The sequence below is a fragment of the Protopterus annectens genome, chromosome 7.part0 (genome assembly GCF_019279795.1).
Source record: "Protopterus annectens isolate FY-2018-M chromosome 7.part0, PAN1.0, whole genome shotgun sequence".
Taxonomy (NCBI): domain Eukaryota; kingdom Metazoa; phylum Chordata; order Ceratodontiformes; family Protopteridae; genus Protopterus; species Protopterus annectens.
In genome coordinates, this window is record NC_056739.1 from 806,018,310 (window position 1) to 806,039,113 (window position 20,804).

General features: G+C 43.7%; 1 protein-coding gene across 1 annotated transcript in view; it reads left to right on the top strand.

The window, feature by feature from the left end:
* Positions 1-20,804, top strand: part of LOC122806703 (polyamine-transporting ATPase 13A3-like) — a gene marked incomplete in the record, with an annotated part of 1,429,840 nt that overhangs the window by 208,044 nt on the left and 1,200,992 nt on the right. The window contains 1 exon segment of the mRNA XM_044077342.1: positions 10,165-10,246.

Genomic DNA, 20,804 nt, shown 5'->3' on the forward strand with positions numbered 1-20,804 from the left:
TCGGGTACAAAGGAAGGCAGCTGACGCCATTTCCTCAGTCTTTCTTGCGGCGAAGGCCGAAGCAGAAGCTTTTTGCATGAGTGCCGGTCGGCCGAGTACCTTCTTTTTTTATTCCGACTGCTTAGTTGAAGACCTCCACAGATAAGTACTCCATTGGGGACCCTCTTTTCTTGCTTTAACAAATGTCATAGAAAGTTAACTGTCTTGCTTGTGGAAAACAGATTCCGCACCGTGATTTTCACTCCTATTGTATCACTTGTGTGGGCCTTGAGCACAAAGTCCCTAATTCTGTTCTTTGTGCTTCTTTCAACCCGCGTACCATTCGCCATAGAGCTAGGATTTTGTTCAAGCATTTCTGTCTTTGGCCTAAGTTCGTCGGTATGGCATGTTCTGGTCTCCCGACTTCAGATATGCCTAAGAAGCGCAAGGATAAGGACTGCGACAGGCCTAGGGTCAAATTAGCCGACAGCTTCCCTGTTGAGTTGGTTGTCGGCCCAGCAGTAGTCAGTGAGACGCTTTCATTGCCCCTGCAGTCTGCATATGTTCAGCAACAGGCGTCTGTGGAGACCTTTTCTGAGTCCTCCATTCCGCAGGCTTCCACTTCATCTTTGCATCCTCCGTCAGTCGCCGCCTTTGATGGATCTGGAGCTGCTAAGTAGGCTCCGGCTTCTGAGGCCTCTTCTCCACCCGGAGACCAGATCCAGACCAACGACCTTGGCTCAGACTACTGCAGTGGCTAGGCCTCCTGAGTCCCTCCGGCTTTCTAGCAGGCTTCCCAGCTGAAAATCTACTCCAAAGCAGGCTCCGGCCTCCCCTCAAATACTTCAGTCTCAGTTGATTAAGATGGCTAGTGATCTCTTGACCCTTATCAGGGGCTCTCAGCCACCTCCTTCTAAGAGGGCTAGGGAATTGTCCCCATACGTTTTGTCTGCCTCAGACACCGAGGTTTCCAGCACTTCTACTGATGAGGGAAACTCTCAACTTTTTTCTGGTTTTGAGGATTCTGATGCAGAGGATTCATCCCTTCTGAAGATTTCTCTTTTGGAGATACTCTGAATACTCTTAGCATTTCAAATGGGAAAGTCAGGACTACCCTCAGTTTAAGAAACGGATTAGCTAATAATTGGATTTACCACAGCATAAGCCTTTGGCTATCCCTTCGGTTTTGGTTGTTGTTGATGATGTTTTCATGGAAAATTCTTTGACTCCTAATTCTGTTCCTCCTGCTCCCAGAAAGCCTGACTGGTATTATAGAGTTGCTGATTCTCATCAGTTCCTTTTCAAAAATCCTACTGCGGATCCAGAGATTATTTCTCAGGGCCCTAAAGGTGTCAAAGCCACGGTTGCTAAAAATCCGGTTCCTTCTGACAGGGAATCTAGGACCTTGGATAGGTGGGGTAAAAAGGTTTATACTTCCATCCTGGCTATTATGTCTGTTGTCTTTTTCATGTGCTTAAGTATCAACAGCATACCTTGGAGGCCATTAAGACTAAAATCGCTGATGTTCTTTCCCTGATGGAGAGTAAGGACATGCAGGATTTATTGACTTATGCCACTCTTGTCACTAAACATTCTCTACATTGTGGTTTTGACACTTTGGAGGCTTCTTGCAGGGCAGCAGCCACTGCTTCTGTTATTAGAAGACATGCTTGTCTCAGGGAACAGCCTCTTTCTGTACCTGTCAAATCTAAATTGCTGGCTGTACCTTTGCACAAGGACATTCTTTTTGGTAGCAAAGCAGGAGAGGTGTTGAAAAAGTTGGAGGATAAGGCCAAATCTATGCAAACTGTTAAGGACTTTCTGCAAGTTCAGCCTCCTCATTTTAGTAGCCATTACCCTTCTAAGAATTGGACTTTTCCTGACCCTAGTAAACAGGGTCGCACTAGGCCTAGAGGGTTACAGGTCTTCTAGGGGACAGACTTCCACCTCTCAAAAGGCTAAGCACTGGCAGTCTTCCTTTTCAAAATCTGGGAGTTCTAAACAAACTTCCCAATTTCCAGTGACTCCGGCCTTCCTCTGCGGGTCCAGGGTTTCCTTTGGTGGGAAGGTTAGCCATTTTTGCAGATGTCTGGTACACCATCACAGATGACAGATGGGTGCTCAGAATAGTATCCCAAGGCTACAAGTTCTACTTTCACACCTTCCCGGTTTACCAAGGATACCCAGATATCCCCCCCCTTTTCAAAGGGCAGAAGCAGAAAAACAAGTTTCTTCTTTACACAACAGGTAGGCCATAGTTTCTACTCAAGACTTTTCCTGGTTCCCAAAAAAGGGGGCAATTGGCACCTTATTCTGGATTTGTCCATTTTAAACACTTTTCTGGTGATTCCCAAGTTCAAAATGCTCACTCTTCAGCAGTTGTTGCCAATGCTGGCCAAGGATTCCTGGCTGTTGACTTTTGATCTCAAAGAAGCTTATCTGTACATCCCAATAAGGGAAAGCTGCAGGCAGTTCCTTCTCTTCAGGGCGGGGAACAGGCACTTCCAGTTTTCTGCACTGCCCTTTGGCTTATCTACTGCTCCCAGAGTTTTTACAAAATGCCTGGCTCCAGTCATTGCTTTTTGCAGACACAGAAACATTCAAATTTGTCCTTACTTGGACGATTGTCTTATTCAGGCAAACTCTCCAGAGCAACTTCTAAAGGATTTAGACTTTGAAAAGCACCTTCTCGCCTCTTTGGGCTAAACTATCAACGAAAAGAAGTCAAAACTGGTACGCACCAGGGAGATTGTATTCCTGGGAGCGAGTCTGAACACAGCCGCCCAGATGGTATCCCTCCCTCAAGAGAAACAAATGGATCTTTCGAATTACTTCAAGAATTTGGCAAGCATGACCCAGCTCTCTGCAAGACAATTCCTGCAAGCCCTGGGATTCATGGCTTCATGTATTCTGATGATTCCATATGCAAGACTGCATATGAGGAAAATTCAGTGGTGCCTCAAAAACCTTTGGTGTCAATACACTCAGGATTTAGACTTGATTCTTCCTCTGATTCCCTTCCTGCAGACGGAGTTACTTTGGTGGGCGATGGCCTGTGCTCTGAACAAAGGGCCTGCCTTTCTGTCCACCTCCTGCCAGCCAGACTCTCACCACAGATGCCTTGGACAACACTTGGGGAGCTCATCTAGAGGGCAGATGCATTCAGCGGACTTGGAACTATCAACAGGTACATTTGGACATAAGTCTGAAGGAATTGATGGCAGTCCAGCAGGCCTTAGTGGATTTCAAGCATCTTCTCTCTCCTGGTACTCTTCTGGTCGGGACAGTACCACAATCATGTGGTACATCAACAAGCAGAGAGGGACTCACTCTCACCCCCTGTGCAGACAAAGCATGATACTTTGGTCCATAGGAGCTTCCATGGGCATTCATCTGATAGCTCAAGTTTCTTCCAGGAAGACTCGACACCTTGGCAGACCGGTTGAGCAGGCAGGTCCTGGATCCTCACGAGTGGCAACTAAACAAGACCATCTTCTATCGAATCATTCAGCTTTGGGGCACTCCCCAGATGGATCTCTTCTCATCCCCGTCCAACCACCTTCTTCCAATATTTTGCACCAGGGATCATCATGACAAGGCTTGGAAAGTGGATGCTCTGTCCTTCCCCTGGACACAGCTTTCAATCTATGCATTCCCTCCTCTGTCTCTTCTTCCCAGAGTGCTGTTAAAGATAAACGAAAAACCAAGGGCCATCCTCATAGCGCCAGACTGGCCCAGGCAACATTGGTATCCACTTCCTTGCAGTCTCTCGCAGTCTCAACCTTGGCATCTTTCCCTGATGCCAGATCTCTTGGTTCAGCAGGTGGGAAAAATTCTGCATCCTCCTCTTCAGACTCTGCATTTGGCAGCCTGGCTCTTTATTTAAACCTTTCCCAACAGGTGGTTGAGGTCCTTCGTGAAGCCAGGAGGCCTAGCACTAGGAAATCTTATGCAGATAAGTGGGAAAAGATTCTCCATTTGGATGCAGACTAGAGGGGAAGACCCTTCTCAACCTACTCTTCCTCTTATTCTTGACCATCTGGCAGGCTTACTTAATGGTGGACTTTCCTTTTCCTCTATCAAGATTCATGCTTTAGCTGTTTCTGCTCATTGTTCCTTTGAGCAACCCATTTTCTCTCATCCCTTGATGAGACAGTTCCTCAGGGGAGTTAGCAATTTAAAGCCTCCTAGAAGGGCACCTACACCTGCTTGGGATCTTGATTTTCTACTTGAGAAACTTACTCTGCCTCCTTTTGAACCAGCTACCTCAGCAGATTTGAAGTTTCTCTCCTGGAAAACTGCCTTTCTCTTGGCTATTACTTCAGCTAGAAGAGTTTCTGAGCTTCAGGTCTTGATGGCAGTGGAGCCTTTTATCATCTTCCATGTGGATCGGGTTTCTCTTAGAACTAATCCCTTTTTTATGCCTAAAGTGGTTTCTAGCCTTACCCTTATCAGTCTATCCACCTGCCTACCTTCTTTCCTAATCCTCAGAATAAAGTAGAAAAGTTACTGCATTCCCTGGATGTACATAGACAGCTCAGATTTTACCTGGACAGGACTAAATCTTTTCAAAAGTCATATCAGTTGTTGGTCAGTTTTGCTCCTGGAGCTCAGAGCAAAGCTATTTCAAAGAAGACCTTTTCTAAATGGATTTCTCATTGTATTCACTTTTTTGTTACTTAGAGCATGACAATGTTCCTCCACAGAGTATTAGGACCCATTCTACTAGAGCAGCTTCTACCTCAGCTGCTTTTTTAAGAGGTGTACCTACTAGGGACATCCTGGAAGCAGCTACCTGTCTACACCTTTACTAAACATTACAATTGACCCTTGTTTTACAAGTCCAGGGCTAGATTTGCCACTGCGGTGTTGCAGGGCATCCTTACCAACCCTTAAACAGTGGGTGTTCCTCCTACCTTTTGTTTTTTTCCTGGGATTTGGGAATCAACCCATTTTGTAAGGACTGCAACAGTGAAACACAATGAACATAGTACAGTTGTGTACACTTACCATAAATGTAGATGTTTGAGTGTATTCATTGTTGCAGTCCTTGTCCCCCCCCCCATCCATCCCCCCTTTTTTCCCTAGGGTACAGACTGGATTTTTTTTTTTTATTTTCCTGGTCTAACCTTTTTTTGGGGGGGCTCCTGACAGTTAAGGCAAGAAAAAACGAGGAAATGGCATCAGCTGCCTTCCTTTGTACCTGATGTTCTGACATCAGGCTTAAACTGAAGACAGCTGACGTCATGGCTACCAGGAGCCTGATAACTCATTTTGTAAGGACTGCAACAGTGAATACACTCTAACATCTACATTTATGGTAAGTGTATACAACTGTACTTTTTATTTCTACTTATTTTAGAAATTATAATGATATATATTATAAATTGTAAGTGGACTATGTTAACAAGTGATGAAAATATATTGGGCAAAGTAGGAAATGAACCAAAGTTTTCCTGCAGGAATAACACTGATTTAAAAAGGAAATTATTCTGTAAGAAAGATTACATTAAGGTGAGATTGAACAGGAAAAGAACCTTCCCCTACAAGACTTGTGAAAGAAGCTATTTATATGAAAAAACTTTAAACTTCTATTCTGATTGCTGTACAAGACATCTTATTTACTTGGCATCTTATTTACTTGGCTCAGAGTAAAGAATATAAAGCCTACTGTGTAGGCAAAACTAATAGGATATTTAGAGAACGTATTTGTGAGCATATACTTTTGATATACAAGTGGAAAAATACCATCACTTTGGCCATGCATGTTGTAGATAAAGGGGAGAAACACCTTTTTAAGTTGAAGATTTTGGAATTAATTCAGCCAAGTATTAGGGGGTGAGGACATGCTAAATCATACAGAAGCTGCAGAATTAAAATGGATTTTAGAGTTAGAAACATAAATACACAGGTTTAAATGATTGTGACATTCCGACCTACTTTGAACGAAAGAGGACTAAAACGCAAGATATTTTTGCCTCTAGTTTATGATGATTGTCATTTGACATGTGACATTTAAACTGCCGTATAAAGTCATGTTTGTTATTTTATTGCTTTTAATGTCTGATAAGTCTTGAAGTGAAAACGAGTTTGCTTGTTTTCTCTTAGTCTCTTATTGCCGACGTGCAGAGCTCTGTTTTTTTTGTTTTTTGCTTTTTATTGTCTGATCCCTACTCTTTTTACAGGACTTTAACTGATGAGGTGTTCTATGGGCATTATTGTCTGTGTTCTAATTTTATTAATGAGGAAGTGTTTTTCTGGTATGCATTTAACAACAGATTAAATTGTATAAGTTGTATACAGGGAACCAGTCAATTTGGTCTAGGTTAAAGATGATGATGTCCTTTTTAGTTTCAGAAATTTTGCAAGCTCCCGAGTACAATAGGGAAGGACTTAGGTGTGTTGAAGTTTAGGGTGACCATTATTGGTAGGCAGTCTGGATTGTGTAGGGCAGAATAGATGTACTGTATTTGCTGTGAAGAATTGAGGTAAGGTATTGTGCCCTGTAAAAGAGTTTGTTGTGGTATGGGTGGATTGGAAGCCGGTAACTTAGTGATTTGGGTTAAAAAGCTGTTGAGCCGAGGCTGTTTTGGTCCAAAAATATCTATGCTGAGCTCTCAAGTATGGCTGACTTTTTCTGTTGCTGCATGAGTTAATATGCAAGTATCTTCAAAGATACTAGAAGGGGAATATTGATTGAAGCTATATACAACCTTGCCCCCCCCCCACGCACAATCTCACTAATGTGTGCTCTACCCCAAGATTTAACTCCAGTCCTACACCTTACCTCTACCATTACACAAGTTGTTCAGACACATGCCTCAGGCAGCAGCAGCATAAACACACACGCACAACATTAAATCTGTCCTCTTCCCTAACCCTTAGTCTAATCTACAACACTTGCTCACCTACTCCCACCCATAATGCCAAAATTTCAGTATATCAGAAAAGTTTGACATTACAAACCCACACCCACACTTACGTTAACCACATACCACCTTATTTCCTCCTTTTATCTTCTTCAGCGCTCGAGTGCTATTGACAGATTTCACAGACACTTTATTCTGTTAATGAACTGATGGTTCGACAGAGGGAAATAAAGCTATAATGTATGAATTTAAGATACAGGTATTCATGTGCACATTATGCCTTTTAGAAGAACTTATGCAGACATATCATTATTGGAACAGCCGTACTGTAAGTTGCCACTTGATGTACTGTAATTTTTTTCTGATGTATATTTCCCCATTTTCTGATGTACAGTATCCACACATTATTTACTCCTTGATTAATTTGCCCCTCATTTATTCATTTTCCATTTCCTAGTCACAGTGGTATGACAGCAGCAGGCTGTCCCAGCAAACTGTAGATGAAAGGCAGAAATCCAATACTGGACAGGATGCCAGTTGGTAGCTGTACAGTTACCTTGTTATTCCTCTGATCTTTCTTCTTACAGTTTGGTTACCTCCTTTGAATATAGTATTTTTGCCCCCCCCAGGACCCTGCTTGATGGATTGGGTTCCTCTATCTGCACACACTTGTTTCATTCGTTCATTCCTGAGAGCTAAGAAATGAGTTTCTCTGTGCAAGGTGAAAATCTTATGGCCCATTCATTCCTGACCGTAATGCTGGTCAGCTCTTCATTCCCCAATGAAAGTCATATGGTAGGGAGCTGGCCAATTTATTGTTTTTGGGGGGTGGTCTACCCCATCTCTCTGGCACCCCCCTTCCCCCTCAACAGTTCCTCCAGTCTTTGTGACCCTCGTTTCCAGAGGTGAAGTGTGCCTTAGCACGCTGAATTCCCTTCTGGTACATTGGGCTTGGCAGGGTCAAACTGCATGAAGTGAACACTTGGCCCTCCTACTGGGTGTCACCCCCATGTGGCGAGCCAAAACAGTTTCCCTTCCCTAAAGATGGTTGAGCTAGCAGTATCTAGTTATAGCTGTTCTCCTCTGCCAAGTCCTACAGGCACTTGAGCCTGCAACTGAACTCCGATCACATAGCCAATGAGTGATTTTTTTTTGTTTGTTTTGTTTTGGTCTACTTGCCTCTGTACATTTATCTAAACCTTATCTTAAAAAGGATGACTCTTTAGAGGCTGACAACATAATTTGTGTTACCTCTGTGTTTGGTTGTTGAGAAATGAGCTTTTAGTACTTGCTTGTATATGTTGTTCATCTGCTGCTTTTCACAGTGGGAATCCTATTTTATAGTCATGCATATGGAAAAGTTTACTCTTGGGGCATACCAAATGGAATAGATATACTATGTAAATTTACGATCAAGTCAGATCTAGTTGTAACCCATCAGTTTGAGATATGGATGTCAAGAAATTCACTCTGTATGAGTCTTGGCATTTGTTTCCAGAACAGATAGCTAATGGGTTATGTTTAGAGAAACCTGATCACATTTTTTTTGAAGTACATGGAGTTTTAGATGGTCTAGTGTACTAAGAGTTAGATAAAAAAATGTGTAGGGCCCAGTGCTTTACAGCTTTTAAAGCTGTACAACTCAGTGATGCCACAAAGACAACAGCCACAGTCAAAGTATACTTCCAGCTTATCTGTTAACAGATTTAAAAGTTGCCAGGCACTTCTTTGTGGAGGTGAAAATTGTATTATAGCTTTTAAAGCTAATAAAGCTTCCCATTGTTCTTTGGTGGTTTCATTGTGTGCTGTAGCACAAGATGCATAACATAAACAGCCCCGCACATCTCTTACATCAGAGATGTGCATAACAGGCTTATCTTTTTGCCAGTTTCAGAGCATAATCATTATATTTCATCTAAACAACAAAGATTATACTATTACAGTTTTATTAACAGCACTTAGAGGTGTATGAGCATAGCCAGGACTCCTGCCTGGATCACAGACACTCATCCGTAATTTGTGTCACTTATAACACACACAATTTATTCTGGTAAAATAACGTAAGAACTCTTTATTTTTAAGTGCTTTAGAATCTATAAAATCTGCACATAAGCTGCGTGTAAAGATTCAGCAAGTGAGTTGTGCTATTCTTTGCAACAGGGTGGAAAAAAATGACTGATCTTGTGCCTAGTTATCTTTTTTTGCCAGTCAATGCCACTTCCATCAGCAATAAGTAGTGTATATATGCAGAGACCTTGCCAAAGGACAACAAAAAGATCAGGAAGGTAGACTAAGCAGAAGGCAACAAAAAGATCAGGAAGGGATGCTAAGCAGAAGGAATTAAAAAGACCAGGAAGAGAGGCTAAGAAGTTGCTGAAGGATTGTTGATGTTCTCATAGATCACTCCAGGTGGAGACCACTTGAGTAAAAATGTTGGTTGTTTTATTGTTTTTTGCACTTGTTGTACTACCTTGTACGTTTGTACTAATGATGTATAACTTTGTCTGCTGTTTGTGTGCAACTTTGTAACCTCAGTCGATAAAAAGATTTAAATAAATGTACATCCTGACAGCTTGTGTACTTATTTCAAATGTCTAGCTGGGATGTTCCATGTTCATTGGAGTTCCATGGAAAAGATTTCCAAGTAGCAGAGTGAATATTGAAGACCAGTATGCAAAGTTGTACAAGTCATGCTTATTTGTGAAATGTTAATTATATCCAGTATGTATAGTCTCCAAGTACTGAAGGGTTGAAATCTTATTTATGTCCTGTTTACAGCCTGAATGCACTACATTTCTTGCTCGTACAAGCTTGGCTATACCAGAAAATTATCCATTGTGGATTTGTGCATTGTTTCGTTAATCATATTCAGATAGCTAGAGAAGCCGTATGGTTCATCAGAGGAAGTTTTTTTGTATGTATGTTTGAAAAACTTAAATTGGTGGTCCACTTCAGTGGAATATAGCAGTGTAAGTGAATGGAAATGTAAGGTTCATACCGTTCATACCTTTCACTTGTGTTGTAAGCAAACAATGCTGACACTGATTTTGTTGGGATCGGCTGTCAGTTGGAAAAGGAATTTGTAGTTGCTCCCCCATGAAAATAGTTGTGAATGTTTTCTTTAGTATTGTAACACTGGGCATCCAGTGGTTTGTATCTGATGCATTGGGTTCTTGATGCACTATAACACCGATGATTCAACATACATTCAAACTGTGGTGCATTCCCATTTGCTAGCTAGATTTGTTTGTTTGATTCATTCCTTTGAGTCAGAATTAAATGGTGTTACTTTTTTTGTTTCCTTTGTTCCCTCCAGTTGCTGAACATACTGACCCGTCTAGAAAGGGTGTGGACAGTGGATCCAGGACCATTCAGCTGACGCTGTGAAAAGCAGTGCAGTAAGTACTTGGGAAGAAGTTTGCATGGGTGTTGCTTAGCTCGTATATCTGGTCAGTTGCTGTTCATTTAATCACCTGCTAACCAATCACACAACTCTTCAGGATGATGTTCTTCATCTCACATTGCTGCAGTCCTTACACTTGGGTAGTCCGCTGTCCTCGGTCGGCCCGAATATCAAAGTATAGGTCAAGGCGCATTTGACTGACATCAGGACGTCAGGGTACAAATGCGCATGACCGACGTCATATCCTCAGTCTTTTTTGCCGCATGGTCCGATGCAGAAGCAGCATTGCAAGTGCCGGTTGGCGTTCTGAGATTTTTCGATTAAGTTTCAGACCGATTTCAAAGTTGGCTAAGTACCCGTTAGAATATTTTAGTTTTTCTTGCCTCAGTGATTTACCGGATGTCAGAAAAAGTCAATAATTGCATTTCTTGTAGGAAACAGATACCATAGAGATTATCATACTTTGTGTATTCCTTGCTTAGGGCCTGAGCACGACGTTGTTGGCTGCGCTCTTGTGCTAGATTTAATAAACGCACTATAAAGAGAAGGTTGGATTGTGCAAGGTTAGTCTTTGGGAAGCGGTGTAATTATAAAATGCCGCCGGATGCTCCGCCGCTTCTTCAAGAAGCGCAAGGACAAGGCAGTTAAGCCTAGGCTAGAAGAACCGTCTGTACCGGACGCCGGTTCTTTAGAGGTGTCGGTGGAGCCGGTGGCTCCGCCGGAGTGTTCTTTGTGTTCCCAAGGTGAGACCTTATTCTTGCAAGATCTCCCCTCTCAGGAGGCAAGTCAGGCTGAGGGGGCTTCTCAGGTTACTATACTCCCCTCCCTTCCTAGGGTGGCTAGGCCCTCTCCTTCTGTTTCAAAGGCTTCTCCCAGGGGCAGGCCAGGTTTGGCTTCAGTTGGTGTTACCCCTAGCTCTTCAGGTACTGTGCCCAAGAAGCATATGCTTAAAATGGCAGAAGATTTGATTACTTTAATTAGGGTTCTATGCCCTCCTGATAAGAGACCTAGGTTGGAGCCTGAGCTGGGGGGTTTTGAGCAGGCTTCAGATGTTTCAGAGTCTTCGGCTGAAGACTTGCAGGAGTACTCTCCTTATTCTGATTCTGATGTGGATGATTCTACTCCTTCTGCTTCTCCTCCTGAGGATTTTTCTTTTCAGAAACTCTTCATTCCATGAGGGAGCATTTTAAGTGGGAAGGTCAGGACTTCTCTGATTCCAGGAAAAGGCTTGGGAATTTTTGTTTTTACCCCAGCATAGGCCTTTGGCTATACCTCCTGTTTTGGATGTAGTAGAAGATGTTTTTACAGAGGCTTCTCTTAATCCTGATTCTTTGCCTCCTGCTCCTGTTAAGCCGGATAGGTATTACAGGGTGCCTGAAGCTCATAAGTATCTTTTTAAGAGTCCTAGGGCTGACCCAGAAACTGTTAGTCAGGGGCCTAAGGGTGTTAAGGCTTCTGTTGTTAAGAATCCGGTTCCTGCAGACAAAGAGGCTAGGGCCTTGGATAGATGGGGAAAGAAAGTTTATACTTCTTCCACTCTTGCTATGAGGGCTTTGAATTGCCAGTTTCACATGTTGAAATACCAGAACTATCTCCTTTCACAATTAAAGTCTAAGGTTGATGCTCTGGCAGTAGGTATTGATTATAAAGAGTTGCAAGATTTAGTGCATGTTTCTGAACAGGTGGGTAAGCATTCTTTGCAATGTGGTTTTGATGCTGTACAGGCCTCGTCTAGGGTGGCTGCCACTGGGTCAGTTCTTCGCAGGCACGCCTGGCTAAGGGATCAAAATTTGTCTGAACATGTTAAAACAAGGATTTTAGATGCTCCTTTACAATCTGACGTGTTGTTTGGTCCTCCTATTGAGGCAGTTTTAAAGAAAATGGAAGACAAGGCTAAGTCTATGCAGACTGTTAAAGATTTTTTGCAGGTCCAGCCTCCAAAGTTTAGTAGAAATTGGCCTACTAAGGGGTGGACGTATCCTTCTTATGATTCCCAGTCTAGGGGTAGATCTAGACGTGGTAGGGGCAGAGCTCAGGGCTCTTTCAGGCCTAGAACAGGGAGTTCTCCTGCACAGTCTTGGTGAGGGCAGGGGTCAGTCCTTTCAGAACAGACCCAATGACCTACCTTTCAGCTGCCGGAGCCTTCTCGCCTGGCAGCACCTTTGGGAGGAAGGTTGGCACTTTTCAAAGAAAATTGGAGTTTAATTACCCAAGACAGATGGGTATTGGATATCATACACCACGGTTACAGGTTTTATTTCCATACCTTGCCTCCTTTCAAAGGCATGCCAGACGTTCCTCCTCAACAAAGAATAGAGGCTCACAAGCAAGTTTCTCTGTTACTCCAAATAGGGGCCATACAGCCGGTCCCTATGCCAGAAGTGGGCCTAGGATTTTATTCTCGCCTGTTCCTAGTACCAAAGAAGGGGAACACGTGGAGACCAATTTTGGATTTATCTACCCTCAACACTTATCTGGACATTCCCAAGTTCAAAATGTTGCCGTTACAGCAGCTTTTACCTCTGCTGGGCAAAGATCATTGGATGGTAACTTTGGATCTCAAGGAGGCTTACCTTCATGTTCCTATCAGACTAAGTTGCAGGAAGTATCTGCAGCTGGGACTTCTCACTATCAGTTCTCTGCATTGCCCTTTGGCTTATCTACTGCCCAGAGTATTCACGAAAGTTCTGGCTCCAGTGATAGCTTTCTTCAGGCTAAAAGGAATACAGATCTATCCTTATTTGGACGACTGCCTGATTCTGGCTCAAGGAAGGGAAGAGCTTCTTCATCATTTGGAGTATGTGATAGCAGTGCTAAGATGCCTGGGGTATTCTGTGAACGAAATAAAGTCCAGTCTAGTACCCTCTCAGGACATGTGCTTTCTGGGTGTGAGACTGAATACAGCATCCCAGATGGCCTTTTAACCCCGGACAAACAAAAGAGTCTATCCCTTTACTTCCATCAGCTATCTCATCAGTCCGGGCTGACTGCAAGGACAGTCCTTCAAGCCTTAGGGTTCATGGCATCTTGTATTCTGGTGCTTCCCAATGCCAAACTGCATATGAGGAAGCTGCAATGGTATCTCAAAAATGTATGGACACAGCACTGCCAGGATCTAGACACTGTCATTCAAATAATACCTTGCATTCAAAAGGAATTTTTGTGGTGGGCTCAGGAATGTCACCTAAACAAGGGACTCTGTGACCCGGCCAGAGGCGAGTCAGATTTTAACGACAGATGCCTCAGACAAAGCTTGGGGAGCTCATCTAAATGGAAAGTGGATACAAGACAAGTGGCCTGCCAGACTACAACATCTACATATCAGCCTGAAGGAGATGTTAGCAGTCCAGTTTGCATTAATAGCTTTCAAGGATTTACTTCCAGGGCAGGTGTTGATTCTAACAGACAACACAACTGTCATGTGGTACATCAACAAGCAAGGGGGAACGCATTCTTATCCTCTATGCAGGCAAGCAATGATTTTGTGGGAGACTGCTCTCAGTTTACAGCTCAATCTTCAGGCAAGGTTTCTGCCAGGAGCACAGAACTCCTTAGCAGATGTGCTGAGCAGACGAATTATGGATCCCCACGAGTGGAAATTGGATCCTCATGTATTTCAGAAATTGACAGTGTCATGGGGAACTCCAGACATAGATCTGTTCGCTTCTCCACTAAACCATCAGCTGCCAAAGTTTTGCACAAAGGTTTCATCCCACAGCTTGGAAAGTGGATGCTCTTTCTTTCAATTGGAGCAATCTTCATGTGTATGCCTTTCCTCCTCTGCCTCTCCTCCCAAAGGTACTTCTAAAGGTCAGACAGGACAAGCCAAGGATGATTTTAATAGCTCCAGATTGGCCTCGACAGCACTGGTACCCATTACTGAGAAGTCTGGCGGAAGCCTCCATGGCCTTTGCCTTGATTCCACACCTGTTGTCACAGGAGGACAGCCATTTGCTGAATGTCAAACTTCACTCTCTTCACCTAACAGCCTGGCATATTCTGTTTTGAACCATAGAGGGTCTCAACTTCCACAACAAGTTTTGAATGTGATTTTGGAAGCTAGAAGGCCTAGTACAAGGAAAGTGTACGCAGATAAATGGAAGAGATTTTTATTTTGGAGTGCAGCAAAGATTTTGATGTTTCTGAGCCTAATTTGAGTGTGGCTCTTCAATATCTTACTGAGTTACTGGACAAAGGTTTGTCTTTCTCTTCTACTAAGGTTCATGCTGCAGCAATTTCGGCTCACTATGATTGTGTCCCACCATTGTTTTCTCATCCTTTGTTCAAGCAATTTCTTAGAGGCGCAAAGAATATAAGACCCCCAAGAGCTCCTACTCCTGCTTGGGATCTCAATTTTGTGTTGGAGAAACTCACTCTACAACCTTTTGAGCCTGCAGCTACTTCTGAGTTGAAATATTTATCATGGAAGACTGCTTTTTTGTTGGCAATTACCTCTGCAAGAAGGGTTTCTGAATTGTAGGCCCTTATGGCGGTTGAACCTTTCTTGATTTTCCATAAGGATAGGGTATCATTACGTACTAATCCTTCCTTTATGCCTAAGGTGGTTTCTAGTGTGGCTTTAAACCAAACTATTCATTTGCCTACTTTTTATGCAAATCCCCAAAATAAAGGGGAAAAGATTTTGCACACTTTAGATGTACACAGGCAGTTGCTATTATTTGGACAGAACTAAAGGGTTCAGGCAGTCTCAGCAGTTGTTTGTTTCTTTTGCTTTGAGTTCTCAGGGCAAGCCTGTGTCAAAACAAACTATTTCTAAGTGGATTGGGTTTTGCATTGCTTTCTGTTATTCCCATCATGGCAAGGAGGTTCCAGCTGGGATTAGGCCTCATTCCACTAGGGCTACTGCCACTTCAACAGCTTTTTGAGGGAGTGGCAACCAAGGATATTTTGAAGGCAGCTACTTGGAGTTCAGTGCATACTTTCTCTAGGCATTATCACCTGCCACTTTACTCTAAATCCAGGGCTGGTTTTGCCACTGCTGTTTTGCAGGGCATGTTGGCAGCTCCTGCTTCCTTGTAGTTAGCCATCCTCCCTTATCTCTGCTTTGGGATTCTACCCAAGTGTAAGGACTGCAGCAATGTGAGATGAAGAACATAGTACAGTTTTGTACCTACCATAAATGTAGATGTTCAAGATCCACATTGCTGCAGTCCAATTCCTCCCTCCTTCTCCTCTGCAGTTAGAGGTGGTTGTGTGGGTTGGGTTGTACATATTGTGTATATTGTATATATTGTACATATAGTTAGTGCAAGGGTGGTTGGTTGGTTGTTTGCTGTCTTTTGGTTTTGACCTTTATTTTTAGGGTCTTCTGACATCTGGGGCAAGAAAAGACTGAGGATATGACGTCGGTCATGCGCATTTGTACCCTGACGTCCTGATGTCAGTCAAATGCGCCTTGACCGACGTCAGCCTTATACTTTGATATTCGGGCCGACCGAGGACAGCGGACTACCCAAGTGTAAGGACTGCAGCAATGTGGATCTTCGAACATCTACATTTATGGTAGGTACAAAACTGTACTTTTCTTATATTTCAGCCAAGCCCATGATTGTTTCTGCCTGAAGTTTTCCTATGTCATTTTTTATCATTTGTATGCTTATTCTTTCCATGGCTTTGCTTATGAGACTAGTCAGACTTATGGGTCTGTAGTTACTCAGATCCATAGATGACCTGCCCTTCTGCAGATGGATGAAAATTGTAGCCCTCTTTTTCTCTTATGAAGTCTGTCTGGAGGCCATGGTTAAATAGTCATTCTAGTCATCAGTTAGGTCATGTTTCATGCTATTTAGGAGGCATCCTGGGATATTATGTGGACCCGTCGATGATGTGTTCTTGGCTTTGGAGAGTGCATTTGAAGATCTGTTCTCTGTGGTAGTTAGGAAAATTATGGTTAAGGTTCTTTCCTGTTTGGGAGAGAAAAGGGGGTAAAATTTTATCTAAATTTGTGACCAGTAGATTTGCTTTTATTTTCTTAGTTTAGGTGACTCCATTCACAATTCGTTTGTTACAGTGATGTTCATCGTGCATACAGCTGCAGTCATAACAGATGGGTTCTCCTGCCATCAGGCGGGTCCTCGGTCGGCCGAATTCCAAAGTCTAGGTCCGGCGACGGTTGTCGTCGCCTCTTCCCTGACGTCAGTGCGCCAGGGGTATAAAAGAACCAGCCGACACCATTTTCTTCAGTCTTTCTTGCCGCGCGGTGCCCGAAGCAGAAGCAGTTCGCAAGTGCCGGTCGGCCAGCTCCTGAAATTACGAAAATTTTGCAACCGACGTCTTCTTTAAAGCTAAGTACCCCATTGGGGAAACTTTTCTTGCCTCAGACCGATGTCAGACAAAGTTAATAATTGTATTTCTTGTGGGAAGCAAATACCGCATAAGGATTTTCATTCCCTCTGCATTCTTTGCTTAGGCCCAGACCACGACGTCTCGGTCTGTCGTTTTTGTGCTACATTCAACAAACGCACCATTAAGCGTCAGGTGGAGTTCGCCCAGCACTATTTTGGCAACAAATTTAACTATATTATGTCGTCGGATACTCCTCCAGTTTTGTCTAAAAAACACAAAGATAAGGACCGACACACGAGGTCCGCGGCCTCTACCGACACCACGCCAAAGCCGACTACAGGCGGTCCGGTTCTCAGCGAGGCACCTACGCAGCCCCTGCCTACCGACGACACTTCATTGGCGGTGTCTTCTGTGCCCGAGGTCGCAGGCTCCTCGGCCCACACTCCGACAACAGATACCGAAGCCACTCTTGGTGGTGAATCTCAAAATGTAGACATTTCTGCCTCCTCTCAAGGTGTCTTCAGACCTTCCTCTTTTTCTATCAAGGCTTTCACTAAGTCTAAAGCAGCCATGCATTCTAAGAGACAAGCTCCACAGGGCCCTTCTCCAGGCCCCATGCCTAAAAAACAGATGCTTAAAATGGCTGAGGATTTGATTTCTTTTATCAGGGGTTCTCAACCCCCCCGGACAAAAGGCCCAGAGTGGAGGAAGAAACCCCCTCCTCTGACCAGGCCTCCATTATTTCAGAGCACTCTGATGAACAGGAACATTCTTACTCCCCTTTTGAAGATTCTGATGCTGAGGAGTCAATTCCCTCTGTCTCCCCCCAGAGGATTACTAATTTGGGGAAACCTTGCATACCTTAAGGGAACACTTCCACTGGGAAGGCCAAGAGTACTCAGATTCCAAGAAAAGGCTTAGGGATTTTCTCTTGCTACCTCAGCACACGCCTCTGGCTATACCTCCTGTCTTAGACATACTAGATGATGTTTACTCGGAGGCCTGCCTTAACCCGGATTCTTTACCTCCAGCCCCAGTCAAGCCTGACAGGTACTACCGGGTTCCTGACTCACACCAATTTTTATACAAAAGCCATGCGGCTGACCCAGAAACTATCTCACAGGGCCCCAAGGGAATTAAGGCCTCCACTGCTAAAAACCCATTACCTTCCGAGAGAGATTCCAGATCCTTAGAAAGGTGGGGAAAAAAGGTATACACCTCTGCCACCTTAACCATGAGGGCATTAAACTGCCAGTTCCATATGCTAAAGTACCAACAGTTTCTGTTATCACAGTTGAGAAGCAAAATGTCACAACCTGAACAACCAGACTTGAAGGAGTTGCAGGATTTGATGCATAGTGCAGAACAAGTGGGTAAACATACCTTGCAATGTGGTTTTGATGCTCTAGAGGCCTCATGTAGAGCTGCTGTTACAGGATCAGTCATACATAGACATGCCTGGCTCAAGGAGCAAACCATACCAGATCATGTCAAAGCTAAATTACTAGATGCCCCTCTTCAAAAGGATGTATTATTTGGTGTTAAAGCTGAGGAGGTATTAAAGAAAATGGAGGAAAAGGCTAAATCAATGCAAACAGTGAAAGATTTTCTACAGGTACAACCTCCACGTTTCAGTAGAAATTGGCCTTCCAAAAATTGGTCCTTTCCAGCCACGGACAGACCCCAAAGAGGTAGATACAGGCACCCGAGGGGCAGAGGGCAATCTCAAGGATCATTTAGGGGCAGACAATGGCAAGCTCCTACACAAAGAGGTGGTGAGGATAGTTCACAGCCATTGAGAAAGCAAGCCCAATGACTTTCCCCTTTGCATGCCAAGCAAGGCTCAAATGGCAGCACCCTTAGGCAGAAAACTGGCATTATTTTCAAAAAATTGGCATATTGTCACAAAAGACAAATGGATCCTGGACATTATAAACAGAGGCTACAGATTCCATTTTCACACCCTTCCAAAAATGAGAGGCATGCCAAACCTGCCACACAATCAAAGGGCAGAGGCATAAAGACAAATTTCAGATCTCATGGACATGAAAGCTATTCAAGAGGTACCTACGCACGAACAAGTTCAAGGTTTTTATTCCAGACTATTCCTGGTACCAAGGAAGGGAAAAGATTGGAGACCTATTTTGGACCTATCCATCCTAAACACATTTTTACTCGTACCAAAATTCAAGATGCTCACATTACAGCAGCTTCTTCCCATGCTGGGCAAGGAGTCTTGGCTGGTAACATTGGACCTCAAGGAGGCATATCTGCATGTCCCAATCAGACAAAATTGCAGAAGATACCTCAGATTTCTTGCAGGTTCAACCCATTATCAATTCTCTGTGTTGCGCCCAGAGTATTCACGAAATGCCTGGCATCAGTAATTGCCTACTGCAGACTTCAAGGGATACAAATATACCCATATTTGGACGACTGCCTGATCCAAGCAAGACAGCAAGCACATACTTCTGAAACATCTGGCTTTTGTAATAATGTTGTTTAATTCTCTGGGATACACAGTAAACAAAAAGAAATCAAGGCTAATACCCTCTCAGAAAATAATTTCCCTGAGTGCCAATTTGGACACAAACACCCAGATGGCCTACCTCACGCCAGAGAAGCAGGGGCAACTAACTCAATACTTCAGAAAACTAGCAAATTTCACCAGGCTGACTGCAAGGAAAATCCTGCAGGCTCTGGGATTCATGGCATCTTGCATCCTACTAATCCTATGTGCAAAGCTGCATATGAGGAAACTTCAGTGGTACCTGAAAAACCTATGGTCTCAACACAGCCACAGTTTGGAAACAATAATACCACTAATTCCATGTCTTCAAAAGGAATTTCTGTGGTGGGCTCAAGCATGCCAAACAAACACAGGTCTCCCATTCTGCAAGCCTCAAGCAAATCAAGTCATCACAACAGATGCTTCGGACTACGCCTGGGGGGCGCACATGACAGATCGGTGCATTCAGGGCAAATGGTCCCAAAAAGAAAAGCACCTTCACATCAGTCAAAAGGAAATGCTTGCAGTAATAAATGCTGTTATAGCTTTCAAAGACCTTCTGCATCCAGGTCAACTATTGATAAGGACAGACAACACCACAGTAATGTGGTACATAAACAAACAGGGAGGAACCCATTCATACCCCCCTATGCAGGCTGGCCATGTCACTTTGGAACATGGCCCTGGAATTACAAATCGAACTTCAAGCACTGTACTTGCCAGGCAAGGAAAACACGCTGGCAGACAACCTAAGCAGAAATATGACAGATCCACACGAATGGAAGTTGCATCCTCAAGTTTTTACAGAGATAATTCAAGCATGGGGAAGGCCAGACATAGATTTCTTTGCTTCCCACAAAAATCACCAATTGACAAAATTCTGCTCAAGGACTTTCCATCCACAGGCCTGGAGAGTGGACACTCTCTTTCAGTTGGACAACAATGACAGTTTATGCCTTTCCACCTCTTCCTCTGCTGCCCAAAGTTCTATTAAAAACCAGAGCAGACAGACCAAAGATGATTCTCATTGCTCCAGACTGGCCAAGACAGCACTGGTACCCACTCCTGAGGAGCCTGATGCATTCCCCTCCATGGACCCTACCTCTAATGCCTCTTCTTCTGACTCAACACAGCTTCAAAACTCTTCACAGTCAGCTGAAAACACTCAGTCTGGCCGCATGGAAGATTCCTTAACATCACAACAGACCCTACTCTCCAAGGAGGTGCAGGATGTCATTTTGGAGGCCAGAAGGCCGTCTACTAGAAAAGCTTACTCCGCAAAATGGAAACGGTTTTGTGCCTGGAATGAGAAAAAGGGCCAGAATCCTGGAAAACTGAATTTACCTCAAATATTACAGTATCTAGCTGAGCTGCTAAGCAGTGGACTTCCATTCTCCTCCATCAAAATCCATGCCTCAGCCATTTCTGCAGAATACAACACTGATCCACCTTTATTCTCTCACCCCCTCTTAAGACAGTTCCTCAGAGGGGCAAAGAATATAAAACCCCCAAGGAAACGACCAATACCTGCTTGGGATCTCAATTTCATTCTAGAAAAGCTGACCTTGCTTCCTTTTGAGCCAGCTGCCTCAACAGATTTGCAATATTTGTCCTGGAAAACAGCTTTCCTTCTGGCTATCACCCCAGCTCGTAGGGCATCGGAACTACAAGCCCTCATGGCTGTGCAGCCTTTTATCATCTTCCATCAGGACAGAGTTTCCTTACGAACCAACCCGTC